General features: G+C 40.0%; 2 non-coding genes across 2 annotated transcripts; both read right to left on the minus strand.

Annotated features, from left to right (window-relative positions):
* Positions 1 to 9075: 9075 nt before the first annotated feature.
* LOC130972560 (small nucleolar RNA R71) lies at positions 9076 to 9179 on the minus strand. Its single transcript, XR_009083722.1, has one exon. It is a non-coding gene; the product is annotated as a small nucleolar RNA R71 (small nucleolar RNA).
* A 9497-nt stretch (positions 9180 to 18676) lies between these two features.
* LOC130972561 (small nucleolar RNA R71) lies at positions 18677 to 18780 on the minus strand. Its single transcript, XR_009083723.1, has one exon. It is a non-coding gene; the product is annotated as a small nucleolar RNA R71 (small nucleolar RNA).
* Positions 18781 to 19793: the final 1013 nt, after the last annotated feature.

The raw sequence follows: 19793 nt of genomic DNA on the forward strand, positions 1-19793 counted from the left end.
TGAAGTACAAGAAACGGTTGAAGAAGAAGTAACTCAACCAGAGAATGGCACACCAGAAGAAGCTAAAGCTATCAAAGACGTTACCCCTATCCCATTTCCACACCTTGCAATAATGCCAAGAAAGCAAATGAAACTTGACCCAAAAATGGTAGAAATAATCAAAAAGGTTGAGGTAACTGTTCTCCTTTTTTATGTCATTCAACAAGTACCTAAATATACGATGTTTCTAAAAGATTTGTGCATACATAAGGATAGGATTAATGAATTAGAAACTATTCCTTTAGGTAGTTCTATATCTGCATTGATGGGGGATATACCTGAAAAATGTAGTAATCCAGGTCCATGCATGGTTAAATGTACCATTGAGGATGTAATATTTTCTGACTGCATGTGTGATTTAGGAGCGTGCATGAGTATTATGCATTTATCTACATATAATGCCTTGAGGCTCCCTCCGTTAAAAAGGTCGACAGCTCGTTTTGTCTTAGCAGATAAAAGCATTATTACAGTGGTTTGAATTGCTGAGGACGTGCTGGTGAGCATTAAAGGGCTCACATTTCCCATTGACTTCTATATCTTGGAAATGCTCCCAAATGACTCAGGGAAACTATCATCCATCTTGCTCGAAATACCATTCCTAAAGACCTCAAACTTCAAGTTGGATGCATTCTCAGGAACCTATTCCTTTGAGATAGACGGTCGAGTAGTGAGCTTCAATCTGAATGAAGTTATGAAGCACCCTCCGGAAGAGCATTCCGTCTTCTAGTGCGACATCATTGATGAGATAGTAGTTGCAGTTCACTATGAAGAAGTAGAAGAGATGCACATGGAGCAAGGTCCAAGTGTGGAGACACCCTTTAAACACAATGAGAATACCTTGCCATCCTCACTAGCTCAAGACGATCCAGTACCCAGTTAGGAACAGAATTTAGAGTTAAAACCCCTTCCACCCCACCTCAAGTATGCTTACCTTGAGGACAATGAGAAGCTCCCAGTTATCATTGGAAGGGAACTCACACCATAACAAGAGGAGCAGTTGCTTGGTGTGCTGAGAAGACACAAGAAAGCAATTGGGTGGAGCTTAGCAGATATATTAGGCATCAGCCCTCAAGTTTGCAAGCACAGAATATTTTTAGAAGAGGGAACAAGGCCCGTTCGTCCACCCCAAAGAAGTCTGAATCCCACCATTTTGGAGATTGTCAAGAAGGAAGTGACCAAACTACTGAAAGAAGATATCATCTACCCCATCTCAGATAGTGAATGGGTCAGTCCAGTACAAGTGGTGCCCAAGAAGTATGGAGTCACAACAGTAAAGAATGAGCAAGGAGAGCTTATAGCAACTAGAGTGCAGAATTTCTGGAGGGTGTGCATTGACTACAGGCGCCTCAACCAAGCCACTCGCAAGGATCATTACCCTTTGCCATTTATTGATCAAATGCTTGATCGCCTGTCAGGTAAATCCCATTGCTACTTTTTTGATGGTTACACAGGCTATTTTCAGATTCATATAGCTCCTGATGATCAAGAAAAGACTACTTTTACATGTCCCTTTGGAACTTATGCTTACAAGAGAATGCCTTTTGGCTTGTGCAATGCACCAGCTACTTTCCAAAGGTGCATGATGAGTCTTTTCTCTAATCTTATTGAGAATTATATGGAAGTTTTTATGGATGATTTTAACGTATACGGTGATTCCTTTAGCCTTTGCTTGGATAGTTTATCTAGAGTATTAGACAGGTGTGTTAGATCAAACCTTGTTTTGAATTTTGAAAAGTGCCATTTTATGGTCAAACAAGGCATTGTCTAGGAAACGTTGTCTCTAATATTGGTATTTCTGTAGATCCAGCAAAGGTAAATGTCATTTCTAGTCTGTCTTACCCCTCCTCCGTGAGGGAAGTCCGTTCGTTCCATGGTCATAAAGGTTTCTACTGGAGATTTATCAAGGACTTCAGTAAGGTAGCTTTACCTTTATCTAGACTGCTGCAGAAGGATGTTGACTTTGAGCTGAGTGAGGACTGTATGGAAGCGTTTGGTAAGCTGAAGATCGCCTTGACTCAAGCTCCAATTGTGCAAGGACCAGACTGGAGTCAGCCCTTTGAGATTATGTGTGACGCCTCCAACCATGCTGTAGAAGCGGCGCTGGCCCAGTGCACTAGTAAGGACCCTTTCGTAATTACATATGCTTCGAAGACTTTAGATGCTGCTCAGTCTAATTACACTACCACAGAAAAAGAGCTTTTAGCTATTATTTTTGCTTTGGATAAATTTCGAGCCTATTTACTTGGCACTAAAGTGGTAGTGTACTCAGACCATGCTGCCCTCAAATATTTGTTAGCTTAAAAAGAGTATAAACCAAGGATAATACGTTGGATACTGTTACTGCAAGAATTTGATTTAGAAATTAAGGATAGGAGTGGTAACCAGAATTTAGTGGCGGACCACTTGAGTCGCCTTGAGCATATTAAGGATGACTTCACTCCTATCAATGATGCTTTTTCCTTTGATAGCTTGCATGCAGTATCTGAAGTAGTTCCTTGGTATGCACCTGTAGCTAATTATCTAGTTAGTCATACCTTCCCTCCCAATTTTACCAAGCATCAGAGGGACAAGCTGAAAAGCGAGTCCAAATATTATATTTGGGATGATCCATATTTATGGAGGTATGGTGCTGACCAGATAATTAGAAGATGTGTACCTCAATCAGAATTCTAGTCCATTTTAGAGGCATGTCACTCCTCTAAGAGTGGTGGACATTTTGGCCCTCAAAGAACAGCTAGAAAAATTTTAGATTGTTGATTCTGGTGGCCTACTCTTTTTAAAGATGCTGCTACCTTCTGTAAATCTTGTTTCCCATGCCAGAGGTTTGGTAATATATCTAAGAGGGATGAGATGCCCCAACAAATTATGTTGTTCTGTGAGATTTTTTATGTTTGAGGTATTGACTTCATAGGTCCATTTCCCAACCCTAGCGGTTTCTTATATATATTATTAGATGTAGATTATGTTTCCAAATGGGTGGAAGCAATTCCCACCCATACTAATGATGCTAACACTGTTGTTTCCTTTGTTAGAAACTATATTATCTGTCGCTTTGGATCACCACGAGCAATCGTGAGTGATCAAGGCACCCATTTCTGTAACAGGAGACTGACCGCTCTACTGAAGAAGCATGGCATTATTCACAAGGTAGCAACTGCTTACCACTCGCAGACTAACGAACAAGTAGAGGTGTCTAACAGAGAGATAAAGCATATCCTGGAGAAGATAGTCAAGCCTCATAGGAAGGACTGGAGCACCAGGCTACAAGATGCACTTTGGGCATATTGGACAGCATATAAGACACCTATAGGGATGAGCCCCTTCTGCTTAGTTTATGGAAAGGCCTGTCACCTCCCAGTCGAGATAGAGCACAAGGCATTCTGGGCGGTAAGTGAAATCAACATGGGATTTGAGAGGGCCGGAGCTGAAAGGAAGATGCAACTACAAGAATTAGGGAACCTTCGCCTAGAAGCGTATGATAACTCCAGGCTATACAAAGAAAAGATGAAGGCTGTGCATGACAAGCACATTAAAAGGAGAGAGTTCAGACCTGGGGAATTAGTTCTCCTCTACAACTCCAGACTAAGGCTCATGCTGGGGAAGCTGAGATCAAGATGGGAAGGTTCCTATAGAGTAGAGAAGGCAGAACCATACGGAGTCTTTCACCTAAGTCATCCTTCGAGCTCTAAATTCATCAAGGTAAATGGACATTGCCTTAAGCTATATCACGGTGAGCAGATGAAGAAAAATAAGGAGCTGGAGATCTTCCTCTTGGAGGATCCACCCACATTAGAAGACTAAGCTAGTGGACCGTACAACTTAAGGACGTTAAAGAAAAGTGCTGTGTAGGAGTCAACCCACCATGGTATGATCGTTCTTTCTTTTCTTAGTTTTATTTTTAGTAACTCTTCCCATTAGTATTATATATAGTCTGCATTCTGCATTCTGCATAAAGAAAAGGGGAGGCACATGACGCGCGAGCGTCGATGACGCGTTCGCGACCTATGTGCACGCGTGAAAAAGGGGTTTGAACAGAGAGTTACACGGGAGCGTGGCTGGAGGCGTGCCTTAGGCACAAATACGCCCACGTGGGCACATCCCTGATGCATCCGTGTCATTTGCGAAATCAGCCGCCCCCCATGCGTGCGCGTCACCCACGCGTACGCGTGACCCTAAAAAATCGACGTAAGAGGTGTATTGGCCGAAAGTTGGGCTGGTTTGGTGCTGGCACTGTGCCCGAGGCACAAATTGCATCACACGTACGCGTCCCAGACGCGCTCGCATCATTTACAACTTATAGGTTTTCACGCGTACGCGTAGTTGACGCGCACGCATCATATGGCATTTTGGTACACATCCCAATTTGAACAGAGGGTTGTGCGAGAGCCACGTTGCACTCGCGCTAGTAGCACAAATACGGTCACATGTCCGCGTGACCGACGCATATGCGTCACCTTCCTTTCTGCGCAACCCATGCGTACGCGTCCACCACGCGTACGCGTCATCAGCGTAGTGCAACCTAATCCTTGTGCCGCCTCTTTTTATATCTTTTCTTCTCTAATCTTATTTTCTTCTCCCCTCTTTCTTCTTCTATCTTCTTCCTCTCTCTCTCTCTCTCTATCTTTTCTATCTTCTTCTTTTTCCCCGTTCTCTCATATTTTCTCAATCTCCCTTTCTCCATCATCCCTCCCTTTATCCCCTTATTCTCAAGGTTCTTTCTTTCTATTTTTTCTCCCTTATTCCTCTTAATTATTTATTTTTGCATTACTCTACTTGGTGTTAGATATCTTAATGGGTGATTTCTTCTATAAATGCTTGTGATTATTCTTATGGAGTTGTTTGACAATTAATATTAATTATTTCTTGGGATGCTTGCATGTTCCAATTTAATTCTCTCCCTATTATATTAAACATGCATGCTAAGTGTTTGTGAAAAAGCCCGTATGGCGTTGTGCATTTTTTTTAAATTATTCTATCCTACTACTCTAACACCTGCTTTTCACAAAACCCCTTTCAATATTTTATTGATTGAATATAATTATCAATACAAACAGATTGTTAGTTTGAAACACTCGATAATCAATTTAGGCAATTAATGCTTGATCTATGCTACTCATGCCTTTGCCGGCATGCTAATAAACATCTTGCATCTTGCCATCATATTCCCTTGCTATATTTCCATTGATGAACTGATCCCATAGAATCACGACCATGTCTTTCGTTCACTATTTTCCTTACCTGGGCATTGATTATCACTCGTAATGTCCTCTTCCTTGCTCTAACCCTTTAACTTACATGCTACGTTTCTTTTCCCTTTTTCAGGATGGCTGATGAGCGGATAATTTGTACCCTTTTTGGCATGGTTTTTAGTATATTTTTAGTATGATTTAGTTAGTTTTTAGTATATTTTTATTAGTTTTTAGTTAAAATTCACTTTTCTGGACTTTACTATGAGTTTGTGTGTTTTTCTGTGATTTCAAGTATTTTCTGGCTGAAATTGAGGGACCTGAGCAAAAATCTGATTCAGAGACTGAAAAGGACTGCAGATGCTGTTGGATTCTGACCTCCCTGCACTCGAAGTGGATTTTCTGGAGCTACAGAAGCCCAATTGGCACGCTCTCAACGGCGTTGGAAAGTAGACATCCTGGGCTTTCCAGCAATATATGATAGTCCATACTTTGCCCAAGATTTGATGGCCCAAACCGGCGTTCAAAGTCACCCTCAGAAATCCCAGCGTTAAACGCCGGAACTGGCACCAAAATGGGAGTTAAACGCCCAAACTGGCATAAAAGCTGGCGTTTAACTCCAAGAAGACTCTCTACACGAAAAATGCTTCATTGCTCAGCCCAAGCACACACCAAGTGGGCCCGGAAGTGGATTTTTATGTCATTTACTCATCTTTGTAAACCTTAGGCTACTAGTTTTCTATAAGTAGGACCTTTTACTATTGTATTTTCATCTTGGTTCTTCGGGTTCCCTCTCTGGGGCCGAAACCAATGATCACACTATCACTTATGTATTTTCAACGGTGGAGTTTCTACACACCATAGATTAAGGTGTGGAGCTCTACTGTACCTCGAGTATTAATGCAATTACTATTGTTCTTCTATTCAATTCCACTTGTTCTTTGTCCAAGATATCACTTGTTCTCCAACTTGATGAATGTGATGATCCGTGACACTCATCATCATTCTCACTTATGAACAAAGTGACTGACAACCACTTCTGTTCTACAAGCAAACAAGGCTCTAGTGCTTATCTCTTGGATTCCTGATACACGATGCATGGTTGCTCGCCTGACAACCGAGTGCTCGCCTGACAAACGAGCCAGCCATTCCGTGAGATCAGAGTCTTCGTGGTATAGGCGAGAACTGATGGCGGCATTCAAGAGAATCCGGAAGGTCTAACCTTTTCTGTGGTATTCTGAGTAGGATTCAATGATTGAATGACTGTGACGTGCTTCAAACTCCTAGCAGGCGGGGCGTTAGTGACAGACGCAAAAGAATCACTGGATTCTATTCCGGCCTGACCGAGAACCGACAGCTGATTAGCCATATGCTGTGACAGAGCATAGGAACATTTTCACTGAGAGGATGGGAGGTAGCCATTGACAACGGTGAAACCCTTGCATAAGCTTGCCATGGAAAGGAGTAAGAAGGATTGGATGAAGACAGTAGGAAAGCAGAGAGACGGAAGGGAAAGCATCTTCATACGCTTATCTGAAGCTCTCACCAATGATATACATAAGTATCTCTATCTTTATCTTTATGCTTTATTCGTATATCACCATACCCCTTTGAGTCTGCCTGACTAAGATTTACAAGGTGACCATAGCTTGCTTCATACCAACAATCTCCGTGGGATCGACCCTTACTCGCGTAAGGTATTACTTGGACGACCCAGTGCACTTGCTGGTTAGTTGTGCGAAGTTGTAGTGATCACAATTTCGTGCACCAAGTTTTTGGCGCCGTTGCCGGGGATTGTTTGTGTATGGACAACTGACGGTTCATCTTGTTGCTTAGATTAGGTATTTTTTCTTCAGAGTTCTTAAGAATGAATTCTAGTGTTTCAAGGTGATGTTCTTATCATCACCAAAGCTGATTGATCCTCATCAATTTAGCTCTTGAATGCAATGTCCTGCTGAAGCTTGGCTAGCTATGTCTAATTCCTTTAGACTAAAGCTTTAGACTAACATTGCATGATTCCTGGAATTCTCATTAAGAATTTTGATGTCTTTATTTTCTTTTCCACCTAATTTTCGAAAAATAAAAAAAAAATTTACAAAATCATAAAAACCAGAAATATTTTATGTTTCTTGTTTGAGTCTAGTGTCTCATTTTAAGTTTGGTGTCAATTGCATGCATTCATTCATGTGTCTTCATTAATCTTCAAGATGTTCTTGATGATTTCCTTGTTTTGATCTTTAAATTCTATTGACTTGAGTGTTTTGTTGTTTCTCATGTGCATTCTCATCTTTTTAGTGTCAATAGTATACAAACTGCTAAGTTTGGTGTCTTGCATGCATTGTTATTTGATTTTAGTTGCATTTTTGATTATTAAAAATTCAAAAATATTTTTAATTTGTGTCTTTTCAAGTCAATAATACAGAGAATTGAAGATTCAGAACATACTGCATAGGAATTATACAGAAAAAGCTGGGCGTTCAAAACGCCCAATGAAGAAGGACAGACTGGCGTTTAAACGCCAGCCAGTGTGCCTGGTTGGGCGTTTAACGCCCAAAAAGGTAGTGCATTGGGCGTTAAACGCCAGAATGTGCACCATTCTGGGCGTTTAACGCCAGGATGGCACAAGGGGGAAGATTTTGTTTTCAAATCAATTTTTTTTCAAGTTTTCAAAGTTTTTCAAAATCAAATCTTTTTCAAATCATATATTTTCAATCAAATGTTTTCAAAATCAATTTCTTTCCTTTTTCAAAGATACTTGCTAACAATTAATGATTTGATTGAACAATTCAAGTATGTTGCCTTTTCTGTTGAGAAAGGTTTAATGTTTGAATCATATCTTTTCTTGTTAGGCAAGTCATTAATTTCTAAAATCAAATCTTTTTAAAATTGTTTTCAAATCATATCTTTTCAATCATATCTTTTTAAAATCATATCTTTTCAATCATATTTTTTTAATCACATCTTTTTTTTAAATAGTTTTCAATCATATCTTTTTTATTTCTAATTTCAAAATCTTTTTCAAAAATCACTTGATTTCTTTCCCACTTTTATTTTCGAAAATCAATTAGTGTTTTTCAAAATATTTTCAAAATCTTTTACTTAATTTTCGAAAATTACTTCCCTTCTTCTCACATCCTTCTGTTTATGGACTAACACTATTCCTTAATGCAAAATTCGAACTCCATCTTCTTTGATAAGTTCGAATTTTCTACTTCTGCCTTCTATTTTTCTTCTCCTCTGACACCTCAAGGAATCTCTATATTGTGACATAGAGGATTCCACATTTTCTTGTTCTCTTCTCTTTCATATGAGCAGGAACAAAGACAAAGGCATTCTTGTTGAAGCTGACCCTGAACCTGAAAGGACCTTGAAGCGAAAGCTAAGATAAGCTAAGGCACAACTCTCTGAAGAGGACCTAACCGAATTCTTCAAAGAAGAAGAACCCATGGCAGCCGAAAACAACAACAATGCCAACAATGCAAGGAAGGTGCTAGGTGACTTTACTGCACCTACTCCCGACTTCTATGGGAGAAGCATCTCTATCCCTGCCATTGGAGCAAACAACTTTGAGCTTAAGCCTCAATTAGTTTCTCTAATGCAACAGAATTGCAAGTTCCATGGACTTCCATTGGAAGATCCTCATCAGTTCTTAGCTGAATTCTTGCAAATCTGTGACACAGTCAAGACTAATAGGGTTGACCCTGAGGTCTACAGACTGATGCTATTCCCTTTTGCTGTAAGAGACAGAGCCAGAATATGGTTGGACTCACAACCTATAGAAAGCCTGGATTCATGGGAAAAGCTAGTCAATGCCTTCTTGGCAAAGTTCTTTCCACCTCAAAAATTGAGTAAGCTTAGAATGGAAGTCCAAACCTTCAGACAGAAGGATGGAGAATCCCTCTATGAAGCTTGGGAAAGATACAAACAATTGATCAGAAAATGTCCATCTGACATGCTTTCTGAATGGAGCATCAAAGGTATTTTCTATGATGGTCTCTCTGAACTATCCAAGATGTCTTTGGATACCTCTGCTGGAGGATCTCTTCATCTGAAGAAGACGCCTACAGAAGCTCAAGAGCTCATTGAAATGGTTGCAAATAACCAATTCATGTACACTTCTGAAAGGAATCCTGTGAACAATGGGACAAGTCAGAAGAAAGGAGTTCTTGAGATTGATACTCTGAATGCCATACTGGCTCAGAACAAGATATTGACTCAACAAGTCAATTTGATTTCTCAAAGTCTTTCTGGAATGCAAAATGCACCAAGCAGTACTAAGGATGCTTCATCTGAAGAAGAAGCTTATGATCCTGAGAACCCTTCAATGGAAGAGGTGAATTACTTAGGAGAACACTATGGAAACACCTATAATTCTTCATGGAGAAATCACCCAAATTTCTCATGGAAGAATCAAGAGAAACCTCAACAAGGTTTCAACAACAACAATGGTGGAAGAAACAGGTTTAGCAATGGCAAGCCTTTTCCATCATCTTCTCAGCAACAGACAGAGAATTCTAAGCAGAACCCCTCTGACTTAGCAACCATGGTCTCTGATCTAATCAAAACCACTCAAAGTTTCATGACTGAAACAAGGTCCTCCATTAGGAATTTGGAGGCACAAGTGGGACAACTGAGTAAGAAAATCACTGAACTCCCTCCTAGTACTCTCCCAAGCAATACAGAAGAAAATCCAAAAGGAGAGTGCAAGGCCATCAACATGACCGAATTTGGAGAGGAAGGAGAGGAAGTGAACGCCACTGAGGAAGACCTCAATGGGCGTGCACTGACCTCCAATGCGTTCCCCAATGAGGAACCATGGGAATCTGAGGCTCAAAATGAGACCATAGAGATTCCATTGGACTTACTTCTGCCTTTCATGAGCTCTGATGAGTATTCTTCCTCTGAAGAGGATGAGTATGTCACTGAAGAGCAAGTTGCTAAATATCTTGGAGCAATCATGAAGCTTAATGACAAGCTATTTGGAAATGAGTCTTGGGAGAATGAACCTCCTTTGCTCACCAAAGAACTGGATGACTTGTATAGGCAGAAATTACCTCAAAAGAAACAAGATCCTGGGAAGTTTTCAATACCTTGTACCATAGGCACCATGACCTTCAAGAAGGCTCTGTGTGACTTAGGGTCAAGTGTAAACCTCATGCCTCTCTCTGTAATGGAGAAGCTAGGGATCTTTGAGGTACAAGCTGCAAGAATCTCATTAGAGATGGCAGACAACTCAAGAAAACAAGCTCATGGACTTGTAGAGGATATTTTGGTGAAGATTGAAGACCATTACATCCCTACTGATTTCATAGTCCTAGAGACTGGGAAGTGCATGGATGAATCCATCATCCTTGGCAGACCCTTCCTAGCCACAGCAAAGGCTGTGATTGATGTTGATGGAGGTGAACTGATCATTCAAGTGAATGAAGAATCCTTTGTGTTTAAGGCTCAAGGATATCCCTCTGTCACTATAGAGAAGAAGCATGAAGAGCTTCTCTCAAATCAGAGACAAACAGAGCCCCCACAGTCAAACTCTAAGTTTGGTGTTGGGAGGCCACAACCAAACTCTAAGTTTGGTGTTGAACCCCCACATTCAAACTCTAAGTTTGGTGTTGGGAGGTCCCAACATTGCTCTGAGTATCTGTGAGGCTCCATGAGAGCCCTCTGTCAAGCTACTGACATTAAAGAAGCGCTTGTTGGGAGGCAACCCAATGTTATATTTTATCTATTTCTCTTTGTTATTTTATGTTTTTTTTGTAGGTTGATGATCATAAGAAGACACAAAATCAATTGAAAAAGCAAAAACAGAATGAAAAACAGGAAGAACCCACTGGCGTTTAAACGCCAGTGAGGCTAGCAGTTGGGCGTTTAACGCCCAGTCTGGAACCATTCTGGGCGTTTAACGCCAGAAAGGGGCACCAGACTGGCGTTAAACGCCAGAAAAGGGCAAGAACCTGGCGTTAAACGCCAGGAATGGGCACCAGCCCGACGTTTAACGCCAGAAACGGCTAAAAACGTGATTTTGAATGCCATTTGGTGCAGGGATGACTTTTCCTTGACACCACAGGATCTGTGGACCCCACAGGATCCCCACCAACCCCACCACCCTCTCTCTTCTTCTTCACCCATTCACCAATCACTTCAAAACCTCTGCCATCTTCACTCCTTCATTTTCACACACCTTAAACACTACTTCTTTCCCTTTTGGCCGAACCACAAAGCCATCTCCCTCTCCTCCATTTTTTCTTCTTCTACTCTCTTCTTTCTTCTTTTGCTCGAGGACGAGCAAACCTTTTCAGTTTGGTGTGGTAAAAGCATTGCTTTTTGTTTTTCATAATCATTTATGGCATCCAAGGTCGGAGAAACCTCTAGAAAGAGGAAAGGCAAGGCAAAAGCTTTCACCTCCGAGTCATGGGAGATGAAGAGATTCATCTCAAGGGTGCATCAAGACCACTTCTATAAAGTTGTGGCCATGAAGAAGGGTCAACTTTGATCAAAGGTTGGACCAAGTCCTCACAGACATTGGTGAAGAGGGCGCTCAATGGAAGAGAGATTCAAGAGGAAAGCCGGTTCAACTGAGAAGGCATGACTTCAAGCCCATCACTAAGAAAAGGATGGAGCAAACAAGAGACCCCTCTCATCATGAAATCCTTGAGATACCTCAAGGGAAGCACTTTCCTCCACAAGACTATTGGGAGCAAATTAACACCTCCCTAGGAGCAACAAAGACAAGGAAGAGACATTGAGGAGCTCAAGCACTCCATAAGGCCTTCAAGAGGAAGAACAAGCCGCCATCACTAAGGTGGACCCATTCTTTAATCTCCTTGTTCTTTACTTTCTTGTTTTTCGAATTTTATGCTTATGGTTATCTATGTTTGTGTCTTATGATCATTAGTGTCTTAGTGTCTATGCCTTAAAGTTATGAATGTCCTATGAATCCATCACATTTCTTAAAAGAAAACTGTTTTTATTACAAAAGAACAAGAAGTACAGGATTTCGAATTCATCTTTAAAACTAGCTTAATTAGTTTGATGTGGTGGCAATACTTTTTTTTTTCTGAATGTATGCTTGAACAGTGCATATGTCTTTTAAATTTGTTGTTCATGAATGTTAAAATTGTTGGCTCTTGAAAGAATGATGAAAAAGGAGACATGTTACTGAGGATCTGAAAAATCATAAAAATGATTCTTGAAGCAAGAAAAAGCAGTGAATACAAAAAAAAAAAGAAAGAAAAAGAAACGAAAAAAAAAGGAAAAGAAAGAAAAAGAAAGAAAAAGAAAGAAATAAAGTTGTGATCCAAGGCAAAAAGAGTGTGCTTAAGAACCCTGGACACCTCTATTTGGGGACTCTAGCAAAGCTGAGTCACAATCTGAAAAGGTTCACCCAATTATGTGTCTGTGGCATGTATGTATCCGGTGGTAATACTGGAAGACAGAGTGCTTTGGGCCACGGCCAAGACTCAATAAGTAGCTGTGTTCAAGAATCATCAAACTTAACTAAGAGAATCAATAACACTATCTGGATTCTGAGTTCCTAAAGAAGCCAATCATTCTGAACCTCAAAGGATAAAGTGAGATGCCAAAACTGTTCGGAGGCAAAAAGCTACTAGTCCCGCTCATCTAATTTGGAGCTAAGTTTCATTGATAATTTGGAGTCTATAGTATATTCTCTTCTTTTTATCTTATTTGATTTTCAGTTGCTTGGGGACAAGCAACAATTTAAGTTTGGTGTTGTGATGAGCGGATAATTTGTACCCTTTTTGGCATTGTTTTTAGTATATTTTTAGTATGATCTAGTTAGTTTTTAGTATATTTTTATTAGTTTTTAGTTAAAATTCACTTTTCTGGACTTTACTATGAGTTTGTGTGTTTTTCTGTGATTTCAGGTATTTTCTGGCTGAAATTGAGGGACCTGAGCAAAAATCTGATTCAGAGACTGAAAAGGACTACAGATGCTGTTGGATTCTGACCTCCCTGCACTCGAAGTGGATTTTCTGGAGCTACAGAAGCCCAATTGGCGCGCTCTCAACGGCGTTGGAAACTAGACATCCTGGGCTTTCCAGCAATATATGATAGTCCATACTTTGCCCAAGATTTGATGGCCCAAACCGGCGTTCAAAGTCACCCTCAGAAATCCCAGCGTTAAACGCTGGAACTGGCACCAAAATGGGAGTTAAACGCCCAAACTGGCATAAAAGCTGGCGTTTAACTCCAAGAAGACTCTCTACACGAAAAATGCTTCATTGCTCAGCCCAAGCACACACCAAGTGGGCCCGGAAGTGGATTTTTATGTCATTTACTCATCTTTATAAACCTTAGGCTACTAGTTTTCTATAAGTAGGACCTTTTACTATTGTATTTTCATCTTGGTTCTTCTGGTTCCCTCTCTGGGGCCGAAACCAATGATCACACTATCACTTATGTATTTTCAATGGTGGAGTTTCTACACACCATAGATTAAGGTGTGGAGCTCTGCTGTACCTCGAGTATTAATGCAATTACTATTGTTCTTCTATTCAATTCCACTTGTTCTTTGTCCAAGATATCACTTGTTCTCCAACTTGATGAATGTGATGATCCGTGACACTCATCATCATTCTCACTTATGAACAAAGTGACTGACAACCACTTCTGTTCTACAAGCAAACAAGGCTCTAGTGCTTATCTCTTGGATTCCTGATACACGATGCATGGTTGATCACCTGACAACCGAGTGCTCGCCTGACAAACGAGCCAGCCATTCCGTGAGATCAGAGTCTTCGTGGTATAGGCGAGAACTGATGGTGGCATTCAAGAGAATCCGGAAGGTCTAACCTTGTCTGTGGTATTCTGAGTAGGATTCAATGATTGAATGACTGTGACGTGCTTCAAACTCCTAGCAGGCGGGGCGTTAGTGACAGACGCAAAAGAATCACTGGATTCTATTCCGGTCTGACCGAGAACCGACAGCTGATTAGCCATATGCTGTGACAGAGCATAGGAACATTTTCACTGAGAGGATGGGAGGTAGCCATTGACAACGGTGAAACCCTTGCATAAGCTTGCCATGGAAAGGAGTGATGACAAGTCATCATATACCTATTTTTCTATGTTTTTCATACAAGAAATTGATGATTTGTGCTTAAATATTGAATGCTTTTTGTACTTAAATGATATATTTTCTTGATATTTTAATTTTATAAATCTTGTAGGAAATAAGAAGAAAAAGAAGCAAAGAAGCACAAAAAAGGAGAAAAAAAGAGCTTTGGGGTACACTTTGAAGTTGGGGTACACTTTGGAGCCTTAGGCCACGCTTTTAAAAGCGTGGCCCATGACCAAATCAAGGAAGGAAGCAGCCAGCACGATTCTGCCCTGCCCTTGCCAAGGGCAGGATCGTGATGCACATTAAGGATTGGAAGCAAAATTTTCGCTAAGTTAAAATCTGGGCGCTCACAGCATGACCATGCCTCCTTCAAATGGCTATAACTTGAGCTACAGACGTCCAATTGATGTGCTTCTAGTTGCGTTGGAAAGCTGACATTCAGAGCTTTCCAACGATATATAGAAATCCATATTTGGCGTCCAATTGAGGCAGGAACGAAAGGCATCTTTAAGGGCCAAAAACAAGCAAAAATAAACCAAAATGCTTCCACCAAGGCTCGAAGAGGGAGACACAAGGAAGCCAAGGAAATTAAGTAGCGTGTGTTTCGGCCATGGTTCGAACTTGGGACATCAAAGTGAAAACACTGCCCTGCCCTCCGCGAGGGCAGGGCAGCATTTGGATGGTGCACAAATCTGGCGCACCAAGAAGTGGATCTGGCGCACCGTGGCACATTCCTGGCAGCACCAGCACGCACCAAGCTCGATCCTGGCAGCACCAAAATTTCCTGCCCTGCCCTCCGCGAGGGCAGGGCAGCATCCTATGCACCAAGGCAATTTCTGGCGCACCAATTCTTGATTCTGCCGCACCAACATGCATCAATTTTCTGCCCTGCCCTCCACAAGGGCAGGGCAGCCTCCTGGGAGTGTCATGGGCCAAAAATCAACCAAAATTCAATTTAATTCAATTCCTCACCAAATTGAATCAAGGCCAACCAAACCCATTTCTCCTCAAATCCAAAGCAAGCAAAGCCCACATCATCACTCAAAGGCACATGGATCAATTAAATTAGGATTTTCATTTTTGTAATTTGTTTTGATTTCATTTTCATTTTATTTTGTAAAGCCTATATAAGGCATCATTTTCCATCTTTGTAGAGGAGGCCGGCTCCATTAGGAATAGATAGCTCTCTCCTTTAGTTTTCTTATCTGTTTTGAATCTTGAGTGAGATTGGAGGAATTCTGTTTCATTCTCATCTTAAGATCTCTTGTTTACTTTTTCTGCATAATTGAAATTCACATACTGCTTCATCTTCTCTTTTAATACTGCAATTCATTTATCTTCTCTCCTTCTGCAATTGTTCTTGGTTGGATCAAGGAAGGAATTGAGATCTAGACTTGTTTTCTAGTCTCTTTGAGTTCCTGAGATCTTCAACCTCATTTGGCAATTAATCTGAATTTAATTTCTGTTTGCTTCTTCAAGCAATTCTGCTTTCTGTTTAAGATTTGTTGCAAGTAATTCTTCTGCTTGATTGCTCCTTACATTCTCTTGTTAAATTTTAATTCCCAGCACCCAAGTCCTTTTACTTTTCATGCAATTTAATTATTCTGCAATTATTCTAAGTGCTGCTTATTACTTTCCTTTAAATTTCTTGCACCCAATCCCCTTTTACATTTGATGCAATTTACATTTCTTGTCATTTAAGATTCTTGCAATTTTACTTTCTTGTTCTTTAAGTTACTTGCAATTTTACTTTCTGCACTTTAATTTTCCTTGCTATTTACTTTCTGTTGGCTACACCTCATCCAAATTCACTTCAATGTTAGCTTGACTAAACTAATCACCCACTAAAATTGCTAGATCCATCAATCCCTGTGGGATCGACCTCACTCTAAGTGAGTTATTATTACTTGATGAGACCCGGTACACTTGCCGGTTGGATTTGTGTGTTGGAAATTTGTTTTTCCACAAAAACACCATCAAGGAGTAAGAAGGATTGGATGAAGACAGAAGGAAAGCAGAGAGACGGAAGGGAAAGCATCTTCATACGCTTATCTGAAGCTCTCACCAATGATATACATAAGTATCTCTATCTTTATCTTTATGCTTTATTCGTATATCACCATACCCCTTTGAGTCTGCCTGACTAAGATTTACAAGGTGACCATAGCTTGCTTCATACCAACAATCTCCGTGGGATCGACCCTTACTCGCGTAAGGTATTACTTGGACGACCCAGTGCACTTGCTGGTTAGTTGTGCGAAGTTGTAGTGATCACAATTTCGTGCACCAAGTTTTTGGCACCGTTGCCAGGGATTGTTTGTGTATGGACAACTGACGGTTCATCTTGTTGCTTAGATTAGGTATTTTTTCTTCAGAGTTCTTAAGAATGAATTCTAGTGTTTCAAGGTGATGTTCTTATCATCACCAAAGCTGATTGATCCTCATCAATTTAGATCTTGAATGCAATGTCCTGCTGAAGCTTGGCTAGCTATGTCTAATTCCTTTAGACTAAAGCTTTAGACTAACATTGCATGATTCCTAGAATTCTCATTAAGAATTTTGATGTCTTTATTTTCTTTTCCACCTAATTTTCGAAAAATAAAAAAAAAATTTACAAAATCATAAAAACCAGAAATATTTTATGTTTCTTGTTTGAGTCTAGTGTCTCATTTTAAGTTTGGTGTCAATTGCATGCATTCATTCATGTGTCTTCATTAATCTTCAAGATGTTCTTGATGATTTCCTTGTTTTGATCTTTGAATTCTATTGACTTGAGTGTTTTGTTGTTTCTCATGTGCATTCTCATCTTTTTAGTGTCAATAGTATACAAACTGCTAAGTTTGGTGTCTTGCATGCATTGTTATTTGATTTTAGTTGCATTTTTGATTATTAAAAATCCAAAAATATTTTTAATTTGTGTCTTTTCAAGTCAGTAATACAGAGAATTAAAGATTCAGAACATACTGCAGAGGAATTATACAGAAAAAGCTGGGCGTTCAAAACGCCCAGTGAAGAAGGACAGATTGGCGTTTAAACGCCAGCCAGGGTGCCTGGTTGGGCGTTTAACGCCCAAAAAGGTAGTGCATTGGGCGTTAAACGCCAGAATGTGCACCATTCTGGGCGTTTAACGCCAGGATGGCACAAGGGGGAAGATTTTGTTTTCAAATCAATTTTTTTTCAAGTTTTCAAAGTTTTTCAAAATCAAATCTTTTTCAAATCATATCTTTTCAATCAAATGTTTTCAAAATCAATTTCTTTCCTTTTTCAAAGATACTTGCTAACAATTAATGATTTGATTGAACAATTCAAGTATGTTGCCTTTTCTGTTGAGAAAGGTTTAATGTTTGAATCATATCTTTTCTTGTTAGGCAAGTCATTAATTTCTAAAATCAAATCTTTTTAAAATTGTTTTCAAATCATATCTTTTCAATCATATCTTTTTAAAATCATATCTTTTCAATCATATCTTTTTAATCACATCTTTTTTTTAAATAATTTTCAATCATATCTTTTTGATTTCTAATTTCAAAATCTTTTTCAAAAATCACTTGATTTCTTTCCCACTTTTATTTTCGAAAATCAATTAGTGTTTTTCAAAATATTTTCAAAATCTTTTACTTAATTTTCGAAAATTACTTCCCTTCTTCTCACATCCTTCTGTTTATGGACTAACACTATTCCTTAATGCAAAATTCGAACTCCATCTTCTTTGATAAGTTCGAATTTTCTACTTCTGCCTTCTATTTTTCTTCTCCTCTGACACCTCAAGGAATCTCTATATTGTGACATAGAGGATTCCATATTTTCTTGTTCTCTTCTCTTTCATATGAGCAGGAACAAAGACAAAGGCATTCTTGTTGAAGCTGACCCTGAACCTGAAAGGACCTTGAAGCGAAAGCTAAGAGAAGCTAAGGCACAACTCTCTGAAGAGGACCTAACCGAATTCTTCAAAGAAGAAGAACCCATGGCAGCCGAAAACAACAACAATGCCAACAATGCAAGGAAGGTGCTAGGTGACTTTACTGCACCTACTCCCGACTTCTATGGGAGAAGCATCTCTATCCCTGCCATTGGAGCAAACAACTTTGAGCTTAAGCCTCAATTAGTTTCTCTAATGCAACAGAATTGCAAGTTCCATGGACTTCCATTGGAAGATCCTCATCAGTTCTTAGCTGAATTCTTGCAAATCTGTGACACAGTCAAGACTAATAGGGTTGACCCTGAGGTCTACAGACTGATGTTATTCCCTTTTGCTGTAAGAGACAGAGCCAGAATATGGTTGGACTCACAACCTAAAGAAAGCCTGGACTCATGGGAAAAGCTAGTCAATGCCTTCTTGGCAAAGTTCTTTCCACCTCAAAAATTGAGTAAGCTTAGAATGGAAGTCCAAACCTTCAGACAGAAGGATGGAGAATCCCTCTATGAAGCTTGGGAAAGATACAAACAATTGATCAGAAAATGTCCATCTGACATGCTTTCTGAATGGAGCATCATAGGTATTTTCTATGATGGTCTCTCTGAACTATCCAAGATGTCTTTGGATAGCTCTGCTGGAGGATCTCTTCATCTGAAGAAGACGCCTACAGAAGCTCAAGAGCTCATTGAAATGGTTGCAAATAACCAATTCATGTACACTTCTGAAAGGAATCCTGTGAACAATGGGACAAGTCAGAAGAAAGGAGTTCTTGAGATTGATGCTATGAATGCCATACTGGCTCAGAACAAGATATTGACTCAACAAGTCAATTTGATTTCTCAAAGTCTGTCTGGAATGCAAAATGCACCAAGCAGTACTAAGGATGCTTCATCTAAAGAAGAAGCTTATGATCCTGAGAACCCTTCAATGGAAGAGGTGAATTACTTAGGAGAACCCTATGGAAACACCTATAATTCTTCATGGAGAAATCACCTAAATTTCTCATGGAAGAATCAAGAGAAACCTCAACAAGGTTTCAACAACAACAATGGTGGAAGAAACAAGTTTAGCAATGGCAAGCCTTTTCCATCATCTTCTCAGCAACAGACAGAGAATTCTAAGCAGAACCCCTCTGACTTAGCAACCATGGTCTCTGATCTAATCAAAACCACTCAAAGTTTCATGACTGAAACAAGGTCCTCCATTAGGAATTTGGAGGCACAAGTGGGACAACTGAGTAAGAAAATCACTGAACTCCCTCCTAGTACTCTCCCAAGCAATACAGAAGAAAATCCAAAAGGAGAGTGCAAGGCCATCAACTTGACCGAATTTGGAGAGGAAGGAGAGGAAGTGAACGCCACTGAGGAAGACCTCAATGGGCGTGCACTGACCTCCAATGCGTTCCCCAATGAGGAACCATGGGAATCTGAGGCTCAAAATGAGACCATAGAGATTCCATTGGACTTACTTCTGCCTTTCATGAGCTCTGATGAGTATTCTTCCTCTGAAGAGGATGAGTATGTCACTGAAGAGCAAGTTGCTAAATATCTTGGAGCAATCATGAAGCTTA

Source organism: Arachis stenosperma, chromosome 3 (assembly GCF_014773155.1).
Source record: "Arachis stenosperma cultivar V10309 chromosome 3, arast.V10309.gnm1.PFL2, whole genome shotgun sequence".
In the NCBI taxonomy this organism is placed as follows: Eukaryota; Viridiplantae; Streptophyta; class Magnoliopsida; order Fabales; family Fabaceae; genus Arachis; species Arachis stenosperma.